Below are 8,945 nucleotides of genomic sequence, written 5' to 3'. Positions count from 1 at the left end.
AAAGTGCCAAAAGGAAATGACATTTCTTCCTCCTGACACTGGAGCTGTTTTGCTGGAGCAGAAGTTGCTCATCTTCCATTGGAGCCAGCATCACATTCTGGCAGGTGAGAATTGGTTCGTGACACACTGTCTTCTACAGGCTGGCCCACCCGAGATGTTCCTGCCTGTGGCAGGTACACCTTCTCCAAAATTCTTCTACCAACTGGGAGTGATACTGCTTTACATTTGGATTCGTCTGGCAGAGCCAGTTTCTAATAAATAACTTTATGTTGAATTATTTTTTTTTCTGACAAATGGAGGACTCACTTTATTAGTCTGCAAGTAAGGCTCTTGATTTTAAAGGGCAAATGATAAGCTAAATGAACTAAGATGACTGACCTGAGCAGCTCAGAGACATAAGTGAGAAAGCAGTGGGAATATATTGAAATCAAATATGCAACAGTGTCTGGAACAGGCTTCCAAAGCAAGTGGAAAAATCCTGGAAGACTGGGCTCCAGGTTTAACACAATGAATAACCTCATCCAAAAGTCTGTTAGGATCAAGCAGACAGGCTGCAAGGACAAGAAGAAAGAACTGAGCAGCAAATAAACTTGTCTTAAATCTCAGAAAGTGTATAAAAAAAGTGAGAATTGATAAAAGTCGAGCTGAGTTAAAACTAAATCAAAGCAAATTGTAAAATATTTGTTCTTGTTATGAATAAAAAGAGATGAGAGAAGGAGAGAAAGAGAGAAAGAGAGAGAAAGAGAGAGAAAGAAAAAAGAAAAACGACAAAAAAGAGACAGAAAGACAGGAAGGAAGGAAGGAAGGAAGAGAGAGAGAGAGAGAGAGAGAGAAAGAAAGGCATTTGCTGATCAATGATAGTGAAGATTAAAGTTTTTTTGGATATAGCCCCAAAACTCCATACATATTTTGCGTCATTTATCACAAATGAAGAAAACATTGAATGCAGAAGCAACGCCAGGATGCTGCTGTGAATGAAGGCATGAAAATGGAGTCGATCATCTCCATGGAGGAGCAACTTCTGAACAACTCAATGCTGAGGAGCCAGGGGGCCAGATAATCTTGGACTTCTAAAAGTATCCAGAACATCAAATTCTAGTGATTATTTCATATACATTTACTAAGTTGAGGGTGGTGTTGGAGCAACGAAGAGTAGGCGGGGGAGTTCCCAGGGCAAAAGAAAAGAGCAACCCAGCACCTATCAGCCAGCTAGTTTGATCCCTGCTGTATCTGAGCTGTTGGAGTCAATTTGGACACAGAAAAATGAAAGAAGTGGGATCAGTGAAAGGAGAGTAGAACTCAAAATTGATTTATTAAACTAGATGGTGCAAGACTAACTTTGAATGCTTTGAATAAAAAGGTGCTTTTCTTGATAAGAAATAATGTTGTTCCTCTAACCAGTCACACTGGAGGAAATCTTCTGATTCTGCATCATATAAGGAGTTATTATTTAAACTACAGTAAGGGACAACTGGGACAATGGGAGCAGATGAGTGTAAGTCAGGGAAATATTTCTCAGCTGTGTGTTGGAAAAAGTTTTGTCCTGCAAGGAGGATGCTTCAAGCCTGGCCCCAAGGGAATGGGCAGCACAGAGGCTCTGTGCCCCCTGCCCAGAGTTTCCAAAGCCCTTACAGACCTCAGACCATTTACACCACACTTTCATCGTGCTTTAGCCCTCCACTAAAACTGAACTGGCACTTGTTAATTCAGAAAATGCCATGCTTTGGGGGGTCCAGCCTTGCTGTAGGCCCACCAATACACCTGCTTGTCACAAATCTACATCTCAGACTTTCTCAGCAGGTTACTCTCATTTGCTCACCATAGAATGTTTTTTCTGCTTGCACTAACACTGTTTCACTGTCCTTTCTCATCAAGATGCTCTGTGCCTGCTCACCCACCTGTTCAGCACGTCCTCAGCCCAGACCCTGCCCTCCCCATGCAATCTTCAGCTCTTCCCTGAAAGGTCATGGAAGGACCTATCTGAAAAGCTCTGAATTACATCCACCTTCTGAACAGTCTTCTACACTCATATATCGAGACTATCTTGATATGTTCATCACAGTGACTAAGTTTTGTGAATCTCTTTATGTGATGCTGATGTAAGTCTAGCATGCCAAATGCGGTATTTATGAATAGTGTCGCAAGAAAATGTTGATAACATATTTTGCTGTATGTCTCCATGTGAAAAATTACATTGCTGCAGAAGTTTCTGTACTGATAATTCACCTGGATGGAAAAAAATTCTATTTCTAAATCTGTCATGTTCAGCCTCTGGATATCAGTGTTGCAAATATTTTGTCTTCTAAAGACTGGAATAACTCCCTAGATAGCTCAGCTAGCTGCAGTACAGTTATATAGCCTTCTCCCTTGGTTTATCTATTTTATTTTATTTTTAAGGTGGGCAGAATCTACCCCGTATTCAATGATCATTGCTTCATTTAATAGCTCTGAGGTTAGGGGGTTAGGGCAGCATCCTGCTGGTAGAATTTCTTACAGACACTTCCTACTCACCCCAAATGTTGCTGCTGGAGCACTGGCAAGGGACGCAGACAGTTAATCGAAGCTCTGGACGTCCCTCTGCCCCATGCTGAGAAGATTTCAGAATTGCCTTTGTCGCTTTTGCCACACTGCCTGGATGAGGCCATTACTCACATACTGCCTGCCAGGAGTGACTCTCCCCTTGGGTATCACTGATTTAATTACTTTCACATTTCCAAAAGGAGTTCTGCTTTCAGACTTTTGAGAAACAGTCAAAAAAAAGTCATTCTTTTTTTTATTCTTCTCCCACTAGAATAGTTTTCTCCCAAACTTTCTATCAGGACTAGCCTTCTGAAACCCTTTAGACAACTCAGAAGCAACTCTAGATGCTTGGTTAACGACTCCTTCAAGGAGCAGGAGGATGAAGGAGAGGGAACCTGGAGGAGAGCCCCTGATTTCAGGGGGACACCACTGCAGGCTGCTGCCGGCATTGAGGAACATGCAGCGGTGACAAACCAGCTGCAGGATATATCTGTGCCTCTGTTTTGTCTCTGTGAACATTATCTTCTTATTAGAAGAGGGAGAAATAATTAACCAATTAATTAAACTTTCTTTGCTTTTTATTCCAGTTAAACTTGCAGTTTAAAACTATCACGGTAGCTAAGATAGCAGTAATTAAGAAGACAGTTAGGTAAATAGCAGGATTTCAGGAAGAAATTTGTGACTTAGAGAAAAAATTAAACCAGAGGCCCTCGTCTACTTTATCTGAGTCATTTCTTTCTTCTTCCTGGGGCTCAAGTGGTGTTAAAGCACCTGAAGGCTAGACAGAGAGGGGATCATACCTGCCTTTCTGTAAAGACTCAGCAGAGCACGTCAGAGCAGGGAAGACTGGCAAAGCAGACGATGAGCAGTGGGACTGTTACCCAGCAAAGGGCTGGGCGCCCTGGCTGAACCCCCAGGGGATCTGTGCATTGCCTGCACCTTCACAGCCAGAATGAGGCACCCGTTATGGGGGCTATGGGAGGGTGGGTTTTATGCTGAAATGTTTCCTGGATATCTTGTAATCAGTTTCATAAGCAAAAGAATTCAACCACTATTATTACAATACACATTTTAAACATTTTCAATTTCTCTGTAAATGAAAAACAAAACAAAACAAAACAAAGAAAGGTTTCTTTTTTTTCCCCCAATAATTCTGTGCTAGGTGAAAGTTCCTGCCATGTCTGGTGATGATGATCCTGTCTGTCACAACTCTGACATGCTCAGGGCCTGCTCACTGATTAATGTCAAAATAACAATTTCTGTGCTTTTTGCATGCTTGAAAACTTTTCAGAACTATGCTATCATCAGTAATTATTTTTCCCCTTATATTTATGCAACATATTACAGTGACTTTAAAATTTAAATGAAGATGGAGTTTGGGACATAGGACTTTGTATAATATATTCACTCATCTGCATATTAGAATTCAGAAAGCAACAAATGATCATTTATTTTTATTACAAGAGGAGCTGGCAGAACTGCTTTATGCTTCAGGTTGCCTGACAACTCCGTTTTAAAACATTGTTCTGAATTGCTTAAAACCTTGCCAGATCTTGAGCATTTTTGTCAGAAACTTTCCAAGTTGAGTTCCTGTCTCAGATTGATGTTTTTACATATATATAGTTTTTGGAAACTGAAACTCAAATAGGTCAATCATTTCTTTGGATGCAATTAAGGGAAATATATTGCTATGCTAATGTTTAACAGCTCTTGAGGGTTTTCTTGTATGCGTATGTGTGCTGGATAGCTCTGATAGCTTCTTGGTTTGGAGCAACTCTTGATTGGGAGGGATGGCAGTCTGGCTAGGTAAGTCTTTTATTGTTCCTATGGACAGCAACCAGATGTATATGTACTATGTACCGCAGGAAAGAAAAAAACTGTTTTTTTACAAGTTCATGAGGCTGCAGCTAAACAGTCTGGAAGTCCATCTGTATTGTACGTGCTGTCTGCAGAGCTGGGCTGAGGTCTGTGATTGCAAATCTCATCTCCAGGTGCTGCAGGTGGCATGGAGGGGATGCTGGGCATCCCCCCAGTGTCCCTGTGCTCCCACCAGGGTGGTGGGACTGGTGGGTGGCAGCGGGGCAGTGGGGGAGCAGCCGGGACAGGAGCCCGCAGTGGGGACAAACATGCAGCTCCTCCTTGCAGGCTCACTGCGTTCCCAGGGCACGCAGGCAGGAGCATCAGGAAAATAAGAGTGAACTATCAGGTTATGCTGGTCTTCTGCAGAAGGAGTGGGAAAAGAGGGCAGGTTTTCTCTTCTGTTGCTCCACAATACCATTTGCTTGGGATTTCTGGGTAGGGGCACTATTCAGCAGTCCCCAGTATCTCCAGGGCTGTGGTCTAGGGAGAAAGGAGGGGGTTTAGCTGGTTTTGCTGCTAAAGCTCCATCCAATTTTTCTCTGTGTTATCATGCAGCTGATGACTGGGTCTTCTCTCTCAAGGCCAGAGAGGGGCTGGGAGATCACAGCCATCCCTCCAGCTTTGACAACCACAAGAGAAAAACAAATGTAAGCTGGAGGGTGCAGCTGGAGGCTCAGATGTCTGCTGCCGTCCTGCTGCCCCATCACGGGGTGGCCCAGCACACTGTTTTGCTCCCGTGGGACTTGGAAACCCCCAGACAGCATCCGCTGGGTCTTCACATCTCTGGTCTCCCTGAGAAAGGCGAAATCTTCATCAGCAATGTGGAGGTGGTTGGAGAGCTCAGCACAGCAGACAGCTTGGAGCTGAACACACCCTTCCTTGCCCATCCAGATTGTCCTTAGAGCAGGATGAGAGCTCTAAGCTTAGACAGTGATGCGTTGTGGAGGGACCCCAAAATCCTGATTTCTCCTACCAGAAGGAGGCAGGGCAGGACGGGGCTCAGTGCCGGGTGCTGGGGCTGGCTTCGCTGGCGTTTGCTGGGGATGAAATGCAGCTCCTGGGCGTTTCCCATGATTGCATACCTTTCTATTTAAAAATGACAAAATTGCTAATTAGAATTTTCTTTCTGCATTTGGCTTTGGAAAAAAATTAAAAATGTATAAGTCCCTCTGTACTGCATATGTATATTTTATTGCTGTATAATTGGGATCTTCATTAGTTCCCTGGGTGGCGAAGTGACAGGCTTTTCATGTGATACAGACACTAATGCATTGCGATACAGTTCTCTTTTATTTTTTTTCCAAGATGCTCATTGCTAAACACTTGCAATACTCCCTAATAAGGATTTATGCAGAAAGCCCCTTTTTTGGGTAACGCTATCCACTGTAGCGCCATTGAAAGACAAGACTCTGATTGCAGCAGAAGAGGGGGTGGGAGGGCCACTTGGAGATGGAGAAAGTATTAATCACGTTAATCCCAAACCCCAGGGTATAATTCCTGCTGCTTTCAAACAAAATGTTACTTTTATCTAAATTACTAAAGTAGGAAAAGCGCAATCTGGTTTAATTTAGCACTGGTGCTCCCAAGCAGGCTGCAAGGGGAAGGGAGCAGTGGGGCTCTTGGCACAGTGCAGTTCCCATCTTTGAGGACCAGAGATCTTCCCCGGTCCGGAAGCGGCTGACCCAGCTCCATCAGAGATAGAGGGGAGAGATAAGGGTAGAGGAAACTTCTGGGTGAAGGTGACCAACCCTGTGAGGGAACGGAGATTCCCAGCTGCCTTCTTTTTCCCCTTTTCTACCAGTATTCAAGATGCTTGTTCCCTCAGGAACCTGAAGAAGGCTTTCCTCTGCAAGCTGCCGAGAGCAGCATGGTGGATTTGGGGAAAGATGGCTCATGACCAAGCATGTTTCATATTTCTCCTGGTGGCTCATGACTTTTAGAGGCTGATCGCTGACTGATGAATTCTCTGTTCTGGAGCAAAGAAAAAAAATATATAAGTGGCCTAGAAGTGTGGCATTTTAAGGAAGAGTGTGGCAAAAAAATTCCCATCAACCCCAAAAGGAACTTTCAAAAGCAAATTTAGCCCTTCACTATTCATTTCCAAGTTTAAAATGTTGTTTTTTATTTCAAATCAAAACAAAGATTCTTTTGTCTTGCTTCAGAATGGTAGTTCCAAATGATTTTTTTTTTTCATTCTAAAAATCCCATGTTTAATCAAAATTAACATCTCCTTTGGGGAAAATGGATTCCTTTTGTACTGGCTTCTGGCCCATGAGGAGGTCAACTAATTATTCCACATTTAAAAAATATTTCAGTTGATTTCCCAATGGTCCTGGTAGCTCTGGACTAGCTGATATTTGCCAAGATGTCATACAGCAAAGGAGCAAGAAGCCTGTGTGCCAGCTTCCTTTGCAAGTCCCTTCCTCTCAAAGAGATTAGACTAGACCTGAAGAAGCTTTGGAGAAGACATCAGTTATGGTCAAAGGTCTGAGAAAGCCCCATTGTGAGGAACAACTAAGCAGAGCAGGACTCTTCAACCTAGAGAGAAGACAACTGAGGGGGCTGTGGCAGATGCCTACAAAACTGCAAGCAGCCCTGGAGAAGTCAGACAGGTTCACTCTTCCCAGCTCCACTAGGGCTATCAAGAAAACCTAGTAGGAACCAGTTTTGAAACAAATAAAAAGAGAGGGCCTTCACCAAGGGGCAATACACCTGCAAGCTGCCTTGTCAAAGCATGTTGTGGGTGATTAGAGTTTACAGAGGGTCAGCAGGAGACCAGAATAGCTCATTAAGTGGTTCATCCCCTGTGAAATACAGAAGCCACATCTAGTTCAAACTATTGATAAAATGAAAACATTTATAAGCCAAGAGATTCTTAGGGAAACGTACCCGGTATATTTGCCCAGTTGTCACTCTTCCTTAGGCTGTCAGAGACAAGCTCTGGGACAGATGAGTCTCCTGTACAGCCTGACAGTTCATACATTTGTAGACAGGGAAGGAGCAGTCACACTTGCAGTGTGCTCTGTCATCATCTGCTCTTAAAGGAGGTCCCTTTGGATGACAGATGAGACTAGAAGGGCTACTGAAAGCCAGCTTCATAAGGCAGACCAGCCTGGACTTTGAGCATCAAGTCCCTGGATTCAGCAGCATCTCCCTGCTCAACCCTCCATACCCATACTCATCTTGCCTGACCTTCCCTCTCCAGTTCTTCCTTCACCCTGGTTCATTGGGCTCTGTTGTCTCTCCATCGAACTGGTCCAGTCCCAGCAATTTTTGAGCTCACACCCCCACCAAATCTCATTCTTCACCCCAATGCATAATGACTTTGGAGGCCTTACAGCTAGGGGAGGCACAACTTAGACATTTAGTGGAAGGAAAGCAGAGTGGAAGATGGTCTGGTTACAGCTAGAGGTGGTGAGGGGCACAGCTCTGCACATGTGGAAGATGGGCCATCTGCTCAACAAAGGACCTTCATCCATCTACATCTAGTAGACTGTTGGGAATGTCACAGACAATTCATCAGGTGAGATTTTGATGCCTCCAAGAGTCACAGATGACTAACTCACTGTGCAGGAATTGGACTCATTATTTTTTAGTTCAAGTGGGTTTGAATTTTTTGGAGTTCTGGTGTTCTACTATATCAAATTTGTTTCAGTTCATTGTGGCAAGCTCTTAAAATTAAAAAATAAAGTAAAATAAAATAAAATTAAAATAAAACAAAACAAAAAACACAACAAAACACAATATACTTATGCAAGACATACTGTTTTCATGACCAGAACTAGCTACATGCTCACCAGGATCAAACAGCCTAGCAGAAGGAGCTCTCAATGCAACAAACAGTGTGAGAAATAAAGAGGAAAGCCAAGTGACTGTGCAGATACTGTCAAGGGCTGGTCCTATCCTCAAAGCTTGTGTCAATGATGCTTGTTCAGTGATTCATGATAAGCTCATTAGAACATGGAGTTACTGCAAAAAAATATCCTTCACACCAAGAAATACACTCATGTCACTGTTGAATCAGATGTGACACCAGCATACATTTTAAGAAGTGCATTTTTTAATTCCAAATAACCGTTGACAAATACGTGTCCCAGTTTTTTAAAAGACTGATCATATTTTTAGTTCTCTAAGCAGAATAAATATCAGCTCTTTCCTTTGTTGTCAGAATTTCTAATTCACTGCTGTCCACTACTGTTATCAGTGTTTTTATTAAAAAATCCCCCAAACACCCGACTGAGAATCTGTACACTGTGGAAGTGACTAATTTTGCATCAAGGTGTAATAAGAATGAAGGAACAGACATCCCTGGTCAGCTCCATCTGCCCCATTACCTGTCCCTGCCAGTGGTCACCAGAGAATGCTCAGGAGAACCAGAGAAACAGGACCAATGTGGAATGGCTTTTCCCTGGTGAGTCTCCCAGCTTCCAGCAGAGTGCCTCAAGGACTTTTCACTGAGCATTATTCTGCGTCATCGTGTTTCAGATTCCATCCTTCTGATGCATGAGTCTGTTTCACTGCTTTCTGATCCTATTTCTGATCCTATGTGTACCTTTGGGCTCAAC

The sequence above is a fragment of the Cygnus olor genome, chromosome 19, assembly GCF_009769625.2.
Source record: "Cygnus olor isolate bCygOlo1 chromosome 19, bCygOlo1.pri.v2, whole genome shotgun sequence".
NCBI classification, from domain to species: Eukaryota; Metazoa; Chordata; class Aves; order Anseriformes; family Anatidae; genus Cygnus; species Cygnus olor.
Note: the sequence above shows the minus strand (reverse complement) of the source record.